General features: G+C 40.6%; 1 pseudogene; it reads left to right on the top strand.

Annotated features, from left to right (window-relative positions):
• The window catches only part of LOC123284052 (dehydrogenase/reductase SDR family member 6-like), a 30149-nt pseudogene extending 18086 nt beyond the window's left edge, over positions 1–12063 (top strand).
• The last annotated feature ends 403 nt before the right edge of the window (positions 12064–12466 follow it).

Here is a 12466-nt window from a genome sequence, read left to right as displayed (position 1 = left end):
TCTTCTCAAAGAACTAGGTCTTAGTTTCATTGATCCTGTCTACTGTTTTTTTGGTTTCAATTCATTTATTTCTGCTCTAATTTTTATTATTTCCCTCCTTTTGCTGACTTTGGGCCTTTTTTGTTCTTCTTTTTCTAATTCTGTTAGGCGTAATTTGATTGCTTATTTGAGATTTTTCTTATTGGTTAAGGTGGGCCTATATTGCCATGAATTTCCCTCTCAGGACCACTTTTGCTGCATTCCATGTGAGTTGGTATCGTGTATTTTCATTTTTATTTGTCTCCAGTTGTTTTTTGATTTCTCCTTTAATTTCTTCAATGATCCATTGGTTGCTCAGTAGGTTGTTGTTTAGTCTCTGCATGTTTATCTCTTTCCCAGCTTTTTTCTTGTAGTTGATTTCTAGTTTTATAGTATTATGGTTGGAAAAGATGCTTGATATGATTTCGATCTTCTTAAATTTATTGAGGCTTGCCTTATTTCCCAACATGTGGTCCTTCTTTGAGAATGTTCCACGTGCACCTGAGAAGAATGTGTATTCTGCTGGCTTTTGGGTGGAGTGTTCTATATATATCTATTAAGTCTGTCTGGTCTGTAATTCATTTAGTTCCACTATTTCCTTGTTGAGCTTCTCTCTGGATGGTCTATCCATTGATGAAAGTGGGGTGTTAACATCACCTGCTATTACTGTGTTGCTGTTAATGTCTCCTTTTAGGTCAGTTAATAGGTGCTTTATGTACTTTGGTGCTCCTGGGTTACATACACATATGTGTTAAATCCTTTTGGTGGAGTGTCCCTTTTGTTGTTATATACTGCCCTTCTTTGTCTCCCATTGCCTTTTTTTTTTTTTTGGGTGAGGAAGATTGGCCCTGAGCTAATGTCCATGCCAGTCTTCCTCTTTTGTATATGGGATGCCACCATATCATGGCTTGATGGGCAATGTGTAGGTCCACGCCCAAGATCTGAACCCATGAACCCTAGGCCTCCAAATCAGAGCACGTGAACTTAACCACTACATTACCAGGCTGGCCCCATCTCATTGTCTTTTTTATCTTGAAGTCTACTTTGTCTGCTGTAAATATGGCAACACCTGCTTTCTTTTGTTTGCCATTGGTTTGGAGTATTGTCTTCCATCCTTTTACTCTAAGCTTGTTTGTCTTTAGAACTGAGACGTGTTTCCTGGAGGCAGCATATTGTTGGGTCTTGTTTTCTAATTCATCCAGCTATTCTATGTCTTTTGATTGGGGAATTTAATCCATTTGCATTTAGAGTGATTACTGATATATGAGGGCTTAATGCTGCCATTTTATCACTTGTTTCCCAGTTGTTCTGTATTTCCCTTTTTCTTATCCCGTGTATTTCAGACGGATGATTCAGTTTGGTGGCTCTCTATGATGGTTTTCTCAGTTTTCTGCTTATTTATCATTTGTGTCTCAGTTGTGATTTTTTTAGTGGTTAACCTGCACTTTGTGTACAAGATCTCATAGATGAGATAGTCCATTTCTGATAGACTCTTATCTCTTTTGACTAAGCAGTTTCCATCCCTTTCCCCTTCGCCTTCTGCATTATTGTTGTCACAACTTGTTCCATTTTGTGTTGTGAGTTTGTGGTTAAAATGATGAGACTATATTTATTCTTGATATTTTCCTTCCCTTCATCTTTAATGTTATGCTAATCTGTTCTGATAAAGAGTTGCAATTTTCTGATTTTGTCTGCCTGTTTATCTCCTTGCTGAAGGCTGTGTAAACCCTTTCTTCTTCTTTTCAGGTATGAAGGCCTTCTTGATCAAATCTTGTAGGGGGCCTTGTGGCAATGAACTCCCTGAGCTTTTGTTTATCTGGGAAAGATTTTATTTCTCCATGATATCTGAAGGATATGTTTGCTGGATAGAGTATTCTTGGCTTAGAGTTTTTGTCTTTCAGAATTTTTAATATATCATTCCAGTCTCTCCTAGCCTGTAAGGTTTCTGCTGAGAAATCCAATTAAAGCCTGGTGGGGTTTCCTTTGTAGGTGATTTTCTTCTGCTTTACTGTCCTTAGTATTTTTTCCGTGCCATTAAGTTTTGCCAGTTTTACTAATCCATGCCTTGGAGAAAGTCTTTTTACATTGATGCAATTAGGAGTTCTCTTAGCTTCTTTTACTTCTAATTCCAGCTCTTTCCCCAGGGTTGGGAAGTTTTCAGCTATTATTTCTTTGAACAAGTTTTGTGCTCCATTCTCCTTCTCTTCTCCCTCTGGAATACCTGTATTTCTGTTCACTAAATTGCTAATTTTATCCTCCGTAATATCAGCTCTGTCATTCAAGGTCTCCAAATTTTTCTTTATCTCATTTATTGTGTTTTCATCTCCAACATTTCTGATCGTTTTTTTCTTTATAGTTTCAATCTCTTTTGTGAAGAATTCTCTCCGTTCATTAATTTTGTTCCTGATTTCATTGAACGGTCTTTCTGAGTTCTCATAACTTATTGAGTATTTTATGATGGCCATTTTGAATTCTCTGTCATTTAGATTGTAGACTTCTGTGCCTTCAGGATTGCTTTCTGAGTATTTGTCTTTTTCCTTCTGGTCAGGAGTATTAATATACTTCATACCATTCAATGGGGTGGATTTGTGCATTTGCATACTGATAGTATCTGGTCATACATTCCACCTGCCACCACTGGAGAGGGGGCAGCACCTGTGTAATCTGAGCCCACCGTGATCCCTGTCAGCCCTGCTTGTCCGAGCCTGGGCCACTTGTTGGGACTGCAGAGGCCCTGTGGGCTCTCCCACCAGACAAGAAAGCGATTATGCAGGAGCTCAGGGCTGCTGCCTGCTCCCACAGTCCCACTGAGTTGCAGTCCACCCCTTGGGGCTGCAGTGGTACTATGGGCATTCAAGGCAGCTGGGAATTTGTTTGCCTGGGTGCACAGCTCCACTGCCATCTGCTCCTAGGTCACACCAGCCATTAGTGCTTTGTGGGCAGGGCCTCCCCACTGGGTCTGAGCCTAGCCATTCCCTGGGACTGCAGTGGCTCTGGGCTCTCCCACCAGACAAGAAAGCGATCGTGCGGGGGCTCAGGGCTGCCATCACCTGTTCCTGTGGTCACGCCGAGGCACGCTCCCACCCTTGGGGCTGCAGCAGTACTATGGGCCTCCAGCTGGGAGAGCAGCTGCATGCGTGTACAGGTCTGCTGGGGGACCAGAAGAGTACTCACCTATCTCCACCACCTCTCCAGGGGTAGTCCATCCCCCTTCAAATGTATAGCTGCGCAGGTCTCTCAGGCATCCTGAGGTGCTGTGTGGGTATCTTCTGCTGATCAATGAATGACCATTTAGTTGTAGTTCGAAGAGGGAGAGACAAAGGGAACAGCTCACTCCACCATGATGCCGATGTCACTCCTAATTTTCTTTTGGAATCTGCCTAAGGTTTCTCCCAGCTGATGATGAAAAACTAAAACCACTTGTCATTTAAGTGCAGCATCTCAACACCTGAGTCTCAGTTGAGTTGTGCCGATAATGATACTATTTTCCTAAATTCAGAAACTCACCCTATTAAGGGAGAAAACCTGATATCAATTTTTAAAAAACAGTGGGGTGAGAGGAAGCATGACACTGGTTACTGGGGACACTAATTTGTGTTCCCTTTCTAGAGGAGACTGTGTTTTTCATTCCTTCACTTGTCGAACCTTCTCTTCATCCTCAGGAGTTGTGAACAGATGTGTCTACAGCACAACCAAGGCAGCCGTGATTGGCCTCACAAAGTCCGTGGCTGCAGACTTCATCCAGCAGGGGATCAGGTGCAACTGTGTGTGTCCAGGTGAGTTAGGCTCCACAGGGCTATGAAATTGTCCTTTGTGACATCCCACTTGCCACTGTGAGAGAGATCTCCATAAGCTTGTTTACTACCTGTTACTGTGGCCTGTCATTGGGACAAGTTCAAAAGGGAAAGAGTCCCATCCTGTTAAGGTAACAGTCTAACAGTCAGTTGGGAGAGAGATCCTAAGTCATCAGGAATAAGCCACTGAGGCAAACAGTTTACATGCTGCTCATGCACGTGGCGGCAATTCTAAACCACTGGGTTAAGAGACATGAGTCACCAGGGCTTACTGTTTTGGAAGCAGACCAGGGATGACTGTGTCGGGGGGAAGATGAAAAGTAGCCCATGCTCACAGGACAGCGGAAGAAAGTAAGAGGAGCCTCCCAGAACACAGGGGCTCTGCCGTGGAAATCACCTGGGTTGGCCCAGGGATAAAAAGGAGGGATTAATACCTTCCTTGATGCTATACAAAGTGAGTCAGCAAACTATGGCCTGCAGGCCAAATCCAGCCCACCGCCTATTTTGTAAATATAGTTTTATTGGAACACATCCACACCCAGTTTGCTTCTTGTATTGGCAATGACTGCTTTCATCCTACAACAGCAGAGTTGAAAACAAATGGTTCTTAACACCAAGAATATTTACTGTTTGGCTCTTCACCCAAATGTGCTGACCGCTCATAAAAGAAAGGAGAAAAGCAGAACTTATTAGTAGCAAGGACATTCAATGTGTCCAAACTAAAGCATTCAATAACCTATTTCTTAGGAATGACTTCTCATTTTCTTAATATCTGTAGGTGTGTCTATTAATTAGATATGCCCTTTCACCTGGTTCCACTGACCAACATGAATATAGGCTACCTAAGAAGAATTACTAACTTCCTCTCTGGAAAGAAATGAAATGAACATCCAGGATCCAGGTTTTTCTCAGTAGTTCACAGCTGGTGTGGGGATTGAGGAGGGGAAGCATTGCAGTTCCCTGTGGGACCTTTCACGACCTGGAGGGTATGCTAGGATCTGGGGGGGAGTTGACGGGGAATAGGCTGGACAGCCCCACAGGAGATTCTGATGTAATCCAGCCTGGTCTCCCCTCAGGTTGAAAACCACTGATTTATTAAAGAGGGAAGACGACTATATACCTTTTGTTGACACAGAATAACCAATAACCATTTTATAGATAAGAAAGATAAGGTGCGTTTTACTTGAATCAGGCAGTCTCTACAAAGGAAGAAAGCGTTCCAGAGAGGCATGGTTTTCAGTACAGTTTTATACCTTTTTAGAACACAGAACATCCATAAAACACACCCAGGATACATATTCATCAAAGTTTCAGAGAGATACTCAGTTGCAAATTAGCAAGCAGGTCAACATGACCCTGATGTCAGGAAGGGGAACTTATCTTTAAAGAGTTCTGATACTGGTGGGCACAGGAGGGGAAGTGTGCATCCTTATCTTCAAAGAGTGCCTTCTTTTACTTTGAGATAATGCATAATGCCCTCTTTAATGGTTAAGGCAGATGTTTGATAGGCTATAAGTCAGGTGTCTTTAGTTCAAGCCAAATCAGTTTTAAACCAAAATAGCTACCCCATATACCTCAATATGTGAAAATTTCTTGTCACTTTCAAGCTACAGCATTCCCCTTATGGAGGTGTTGTGTATAATTTTTCTTGGACTAAAAAGGTAAACATCGGTAACACTAAGAAACAGGAGGATACAGAAGAGACAGTTTCACTTGGTTTTAACATACAAACTGGTGATACCTGAGCCTAGCTGTTCTTGGTACCATTTACCCGGTGGAATAAATGGCAAAATGATTTGGAAAATGTGATTGTTTTAGCAGCTAGCCTTTTCAGAAGATTGGAAAATATGTTATCAAATTCTCTGGGACAAGGAACTAGCTGTGACTCACTGACCCAGTCCCAGAAGGAAACATGATGGGGAATGAGTGTGTGTGGGATGGTGCTGATGGCTGTAGAGTCACAGCTGGTCAGCACGACTTGGGTAGACAGTAGCATGGTGTGTCAGCCTGTGCCATGGACACAGCAGAGTCAGGTGACAGTGGAATGAAGCAGAAGGCATAGGCTTGATCCACAGCTCTCATTTAATGGCCATTCATACTGGCCACATGTAAGATGTGACGCTCATTTTCCTCAGTGGGAGGAAGCTGTAGAAGCTGTAAGGATTTTGAGGAGAGTGTTAGAGAAGCTCAAGGCATCTTGAGCACACTGCTGGTGAAATTTTGGACTTTAAGGAGGCTGTTGATGAGAGAAGTAAGCAAAATGTTGTCTGAGGGGCTGGCCCCGTGGCCGAGTGGTTAAGTTCGCGAGCTCCGCTGCAGGCGGCCCAGTGTTTCGTTGGTTCGAATCCTGGGCACGGACATGGCACTGCTCATCAGACCACGCTGAGGCAGCGTCCCACATACCACAACTAGAAGGACCCACAACGAAGAATATACAACTATGTACCGGGGGGCTTTGGGGAGAAAAAGGAAAAAAATAAAATCTTTAAAAAAAAAAATGTTGTCTGAAACTGGATACAAGGGGGTCTTTGTTATGTGGTTTCAGAAATTTTATCAGCACTATTGGCTGCAGTGACATGGAAGGTATAAAATGTTTCTAATGAACCAGGCAATGTAGCGAAGGCAATTTCCTCCCAGAGTGGGGAGAGTGCCGCCCCTCCGAGTAAAATGTGAGAGGAGAAAGAAGCTAAAGAAAGGGTTCTTAGACAGAAAAGTGTCAGAAAGTGCAAATTTTGAAGCTTCCCAGCCTCTCCAGAGAAATGGCAAATGGTCATAAAATTAAGGAATTATTTCTGAGCAGACCTCAAATCTGCAGTGCTGTGAGGAGCCCGCTCTAAAGATGGACCTGAAGGATGACTGCAGATCATTTTCCGTGACCGTAGGAAGACCGTGTGGCCTCCTGGAGTACTGTCAGTCAGAAAGAGGCTTCCTGAGAATTTACAGGTTACATACGTTAACAAAAAAAGTCTGGGGAACTTGCTCTGTAGGAAGGTGAACTAAGTGGGGTTGTAAAAATTTTAGTGTCATTCTTATTTTTCTTTTTTTAAGTAAAATATTGTAAATTATATTTTTCAATGAAAAACATGAAACAATGTTAAAATAGGAATTTGAAGCCAATGAAAACTGGCAAGATAATGAGGAAAATTTAGAACCAAGGACTGTGACAAGCATGGAGCTGTCCCTGAGGATTCAGAGTGAACGTGACAGCAAAGAATGGTTTTGAGATCATTGAGACAATGTGGGTCCTTGTACTGGTAAAGAATTGTGTGATATTACCTAGCCCTCAGGGTTGTTGTGAGGATTACTGAGATAATACCTGTAAAACTGCATACAGTCCATAAAGTATCATGTCAGTGTAATGCGACTAAAATGCTGGTGTTTCACTCAGAGTCCCTGCCTAGTGTCATAGTGAATTGTAGTCTGTGCTTTTAAAAATCATGGAAATGCTGTTAAAGAAGTTATAAGCCTATGAAATAAAAGGGCAGGCAGAAGAGGTGAAATTGCTGTTCCAAGTTATGGACAGGATTTCTCTGGTACCTGTATCCTACGGAAAGGAAGTTTAAAGTTGAGTTGCCAATTTCTTTTTCAGTCTAAGTAAGTAACCAAGCTGAATGTCACCCTTTGATTTAGGAACCGTTGATACCCCATCTCTGCAAGAAAGAATACAAGCCAGACCAAACCCTGAAGAGGTATGTCTCCTATTTTAAATGTGTTTAAATCTTTTAGTTAAAAAAAATGCCCTCTTCCTTACGCAGAGTAGACAAATGCATAGAGACAGAAAGTAGAAGGGTAGTAGCCGGGCCTGGGGGAGGGGCCTGGGGAGTTAGTGTTTAGTAGGCATAGAGTTTCAGCTTTGCAAGATGAAGAGACTTCTGGAGATTGGTTGCACAACAGTGTGAATGCACTTCATGCTACTGAACTGTACACTTAAAAATGGTTAAGATGATAAATTTTATATTATGTATATTTCACCACATTTTCAGAAAAATTTAAAAACCCTCTACTTTAAGATTAACTTCCTGATCTGTCACAGTGTCTGTAGGTTTTAGTATAACACAAATAGTTTGAGCAGCGTAGGAGTCACCATAGTCCTGCGTGGCCCACAGTTAATAATATTAATGATACTCTCATGTATCATGCGTGAATAATCGAGGCAGCAGGCCAGTGGCCTCTGTAGATCTCTCTTGCTTTGCCTCCTGAAGGAGCTGCCAGTGAGTTCATACTTTAGCTCACACCACTGATGTCTGGTGTGGTGTCTGGTCACAGGCACGGAGCGACTTCCTGAAGAGACAGAGGACGGGAAGATTTGCAACCGCAGAAGAAATAGCCCTGCTCTGCGTGTACCTGGCTTCTGATGAAGTAAGCGCTATTCTTCCCAGGGAGGTCATTATTCTCAATCACATTGGCCCGCTATTTTTGCTCATCAAGTAATGTCATTTTACAGAGTTACAGCATATGATCGTTAAGTTGCTGCATTTACGAGGTAGGGATAAGTTCTGATTTAATTTGCTCAAAGAAAGACCACTTTGATCTGAGCCACTAACTCTTCCTCATTCAAGTTTATATGTCACCAAATCTTGTAGCAAATAAAATGGAGGATGGAAAAAAATTAAATCACTCAATTTTATGAGAAACAGTTACTTTCAAAAATTACAGTTGGGGAAGCCTTGATTAAGTGTAAATCAAACGAACCTCCAAAATCATGAGAGCTTCAGGTGAAATGGGGAGAGAGTTAACCAGATATAATTGTGTCCAGGAGACACAGAATTGGCATCTGGTGTTCTTAGTTTTACTGGAAACTTATTTAGAAGAATCCCACTGACTCTTTTCCTATGAATTTTTACTGTTTGTCATCATATATGGAAATTCCTAATTCTGTCTCTTTCCACTTTGCATCTATTTAGTAACCAGTTTCTTCCTTTTTTTTTTTTTTGAGGAAGATTAGCCCTGAGCTAACTACTGCCAGTCCTTCTGTTTTTTGCTGAGGAAGCCTGGCCCTGAGCTAACATCCGTGCCCATCTTCCTCTACTTTATATATGTGGGACACCTGCCACAGCATGGCATGCCAAGCGGTACCATGTCCACACCCAGGATTCAAACCAGCGAATCCCGGGCCACTGAGAAGCGGAATGTGCGAACTTAACCACTGCGCCACTGGGCCAGCCCCCCAGTTTCTTCCTTAATGGCTATTGTATATTTTTAAATGGCTTACAACTGTGAAGGCAGAAACTACATTTATAAGGAATAGAGCACAAGAATATCCCCCTATGTTATGTCTTGAAATGTTACATGCCCTGGAAACTAACGTGTGAGCAGAAAGAAGGAAAAGGGAGCAGGCAGGAGAGAGGTGTGTCACTGGCCACTTAGCTCCTCTTTACAGTGATTTGGTGCACATGAGGTGGTTGATGAATGTGGCAGATAGAAGGGTTGAAATGTTTTAGTGACAGAGCAGTTACTACTTGTCAGAACTATTACAACAGCTGTTAATTAATAGCTGGGGAAATTGCTAGGCATTTGATTAATGGAGCATACATTGGCTTTTGTGATTTCTCTGAATCTATATCTTCAGAAGAGCTCACTTGATTTTGAGGTACTGCTGATAAGCTAAATTGTCCTTGTTTAGCCAGAACTTAAGTTACCAAATATTTAGAAATGTTCTGGCTTGAAATGTGCAACAAAAGGACCATTGGCCTTTTAGAGGAGACCAGAGGAGTCCATATATAAAACAGAGAACTTGCCTTTTTAAAAAAACTTGAGGGAATTGGGGTTGTTTCTTGATAAACTGATTTATCTGCTTTATATGATCCGTTTTCATATATTGAACTTGGGGCCAGCCTGGTGGCGCAGCAGTTAAGTTTGCAGTCTGCACTTTGGTGGCTAGGGGTTCACTGGTTTGGATCCCAGGTGTGGACCTATGCACCGCTTGTCAAGCCATGCTATGGCAGGCATCCCATATATAAAGTAGAAGAAGATGGGCATGGATGTTAGCTCAGGGCCAGTCTTCCTCAGCAAAAAAAAAAAAAAAAAAAGAGGACGATTGGCAGTAGATCTTAGCACAGGGCTACTCTTCCTAAAAAAAAAAAATTTCTGTTCTTCTATTATGATGTCTTTCCTTCTTGCCTCTTCCATTGTCTCAGGCTTTAGATGAGTTTAAAACTAAGAACACAAATTAGAGTCTTTATTATCCATGTTTAAGTTAAAAGACTGTTAAACCTCTACCACAAGGATCACTTCACCTTGAATTATTTAGAAAATGAAAAATTCTGTGGGGAAAAAACAGTAATATTTTTAACTCCTTTAGTTTTACACAGATTTAGATGTCTGAAGTTAGTATAGAATATTTTTTTGTAGTTCAATAGATAATTATTAGTATTCACATAAATTTTAAAAACACATTTAGCATGCTCCAGTTCGTGGAATTACCTGTGTATGTTGACCAACTAAATATACACCATCTTTTAAAACAATTCTATTTGTAAATTGACACCACCACTTTATGACTGACACACTTGATTATGTTCAAAAGTTTATTAGTGGCATAAAACTCAGCTAGTTTAGAATAGTTCTGAGTCTCAAAATTAAAGTGTACTATTTTAGCCTCGACTTTATCCTAATTTGGAGAATGGGTATATATCACCAAACTGCTTAATTTTCTGATTCTGAGACCAAATACCTAATAGCCCCTGCGTAGAATGTGATACATGCTCAAACACCAGCTAGAGGCCACTTAGCTCTGGATCACAAGAACACTCAGAAGTTTTAAATCACCCGAAACTTAATTCTAATTTTCCTAAATTCTGTTTGTTAAGTGAAGTTTCCTGTTACCAGGAGAGTAAATTGTTTAGTTATCTCAGTCATACAAAAATTGAAGAAACACAACCTGTGTTAAACCTGGCTAATTGTTGGGTCTCCTTGTGTTTATCACTACAGTCTGCCTACATCACAGGTAATCCTGTCATCATTGATGGAGGCTGGAGCTTGTGATTCAGGATCTCCTTGCTGGGAAGGCAGGCCCTTCCTATACACTGTAAACCCGGCTATGAAGAAAACTCACTCATCATCTCTTTCGTATTAATGGAATATTAATGAAAACAAGCCCTTTTTAAGGATGTCATTGTTCACAAGAATTTGATTCTTTAAATATATTAATCTCTTTTGAAATCATTGTAGCTTAATAACATCACAGCAAAAGAATAGTTTTTAAAATAAGCCTCAATTTGTAAGCATATAAAATTAAAATATGAAGGAAAAAAGTAAGTTTTTTAAAAGAAAAGTGTATTCATTTCTATTTCCCAATATTCAGATGTTTTTGTTCAGGTCTGCATTGGTCTGTATGTGGATACTAATTTAAAATTTTTACACCGTTATAAATGAACAGCAAAGGTAGGAAGGAGTTTGGCTTCACTAACTTATGTTAAAAGAACTATAGACTATTCAGAACTATATGTTGGTCTGTTATATAAAATAAAAATAATCATCAGGTGTTTATACTTAATGGATGTTATCACTTGTAATTAAGTACTATTTTCTTAGTCTAACTAAAAGATCTTTATTAAAATAAACAATGACATTTGACATGAGCCTAAGAAACATAATAGTTAACTAACGCAGTGATGCAGTCTTGGCGAGCCGAGGAGTCAAAAGAAAGATTTCTTGGACTCTCGAGGTCTGGCAGTAGTGCTCTTTTATTAAGAGAATAGCATGGAGTAGCATGGGGACAGGACCCATGGACAGTGAAGAGCTGCAGGCATGGGGACAGGACCCAGGGGCGGTGAAGAGCTGCAGCATGGGGACAGGACCCAGGGGAGGTGAAGGGCTGCAATGGGTTGACGGTAGGGCTAAATTTATAAGGCATAGGTATGTGAGTTATTTCTTTACAAGACAAAGGAAAGATCATGAAAAAAATGTTAAAATGGTGTCTTTGCAGGTGGCTCTGGTTATTGGGTGGTCCTAGAACTTTGGGTAAGAATCAGATCAATGAGGTCAGGATGTCCTGTGCTTCCCGGAGGATGATGTAGATGGGTATGTAGGCCAGGACGCCTTGGGCTTCTCTCCAGCGGGCAGCCTTGATCTGCATCAGCAGTATCATCAGTTTGAGGGATATTTTTTAGATTAAGTATAGATTTCTTCACCAAATTCCAGGATAACAGACAGGAGGATATAAAACTTAGAAATAGTCTCTGGATAAATAAATATAAATGAATCATATAACAGGAAACAAAACTAAAGAAAATAAAAGTTCCAAGAAAAAGTTCAAGTAAATTCATGTATGAGAGAGTACTAGGAAGTTTTTTCTTGTTCTTTTAGTTTTAGCGTTTTGTGTTTGTTTTTTATTTGTAGCTACCTCAAAAGACCAAATGGTATGATGCACATATAGATAATAAATGAGCAGTCTTTTCTCTTAGAATGTTAATTAATATTAACAAGGAAATTTTTAATGGACAATGAAAGGATAACATTTTGTTATAATAATTGCAGTGGATTCTAACATTAACACATGACCCTCAGGGTCAGTTCTCTCAGAGCTAACTGTGAACTATAAAACAGTGTCAACAATAAAAGTAAACTGGAGCCCAAAAGTTCATGTTCTCTAAAGTAAGGTTAATTAATCAGGTTGATGGATCAATGAGGAGCATATGACTGAAAGAAAAGGA

Source organism: Equus asinus, unplaced genomic scaffold, assembly GCF_041296235.1.
Source record: "Equus asinus isolate D_3611 breed Donkey unplaced genomic scaffold, EquAss-T2T_v2 contig_4, whole genome shotgun sequence".
In the NCBI taxonomy this organism is placed as follows: domain Eukaryota; kingdom Metazoa; phylum Chordata; class Mammalia; order Perissodactyla; family Equidae; genus Equus; species Equus asinus.
The sequence above is the reverse complement of the archived record's forward strand: the minus strand, read 5'-3'. Positions and strand labels throughout refer to the sequence as shown.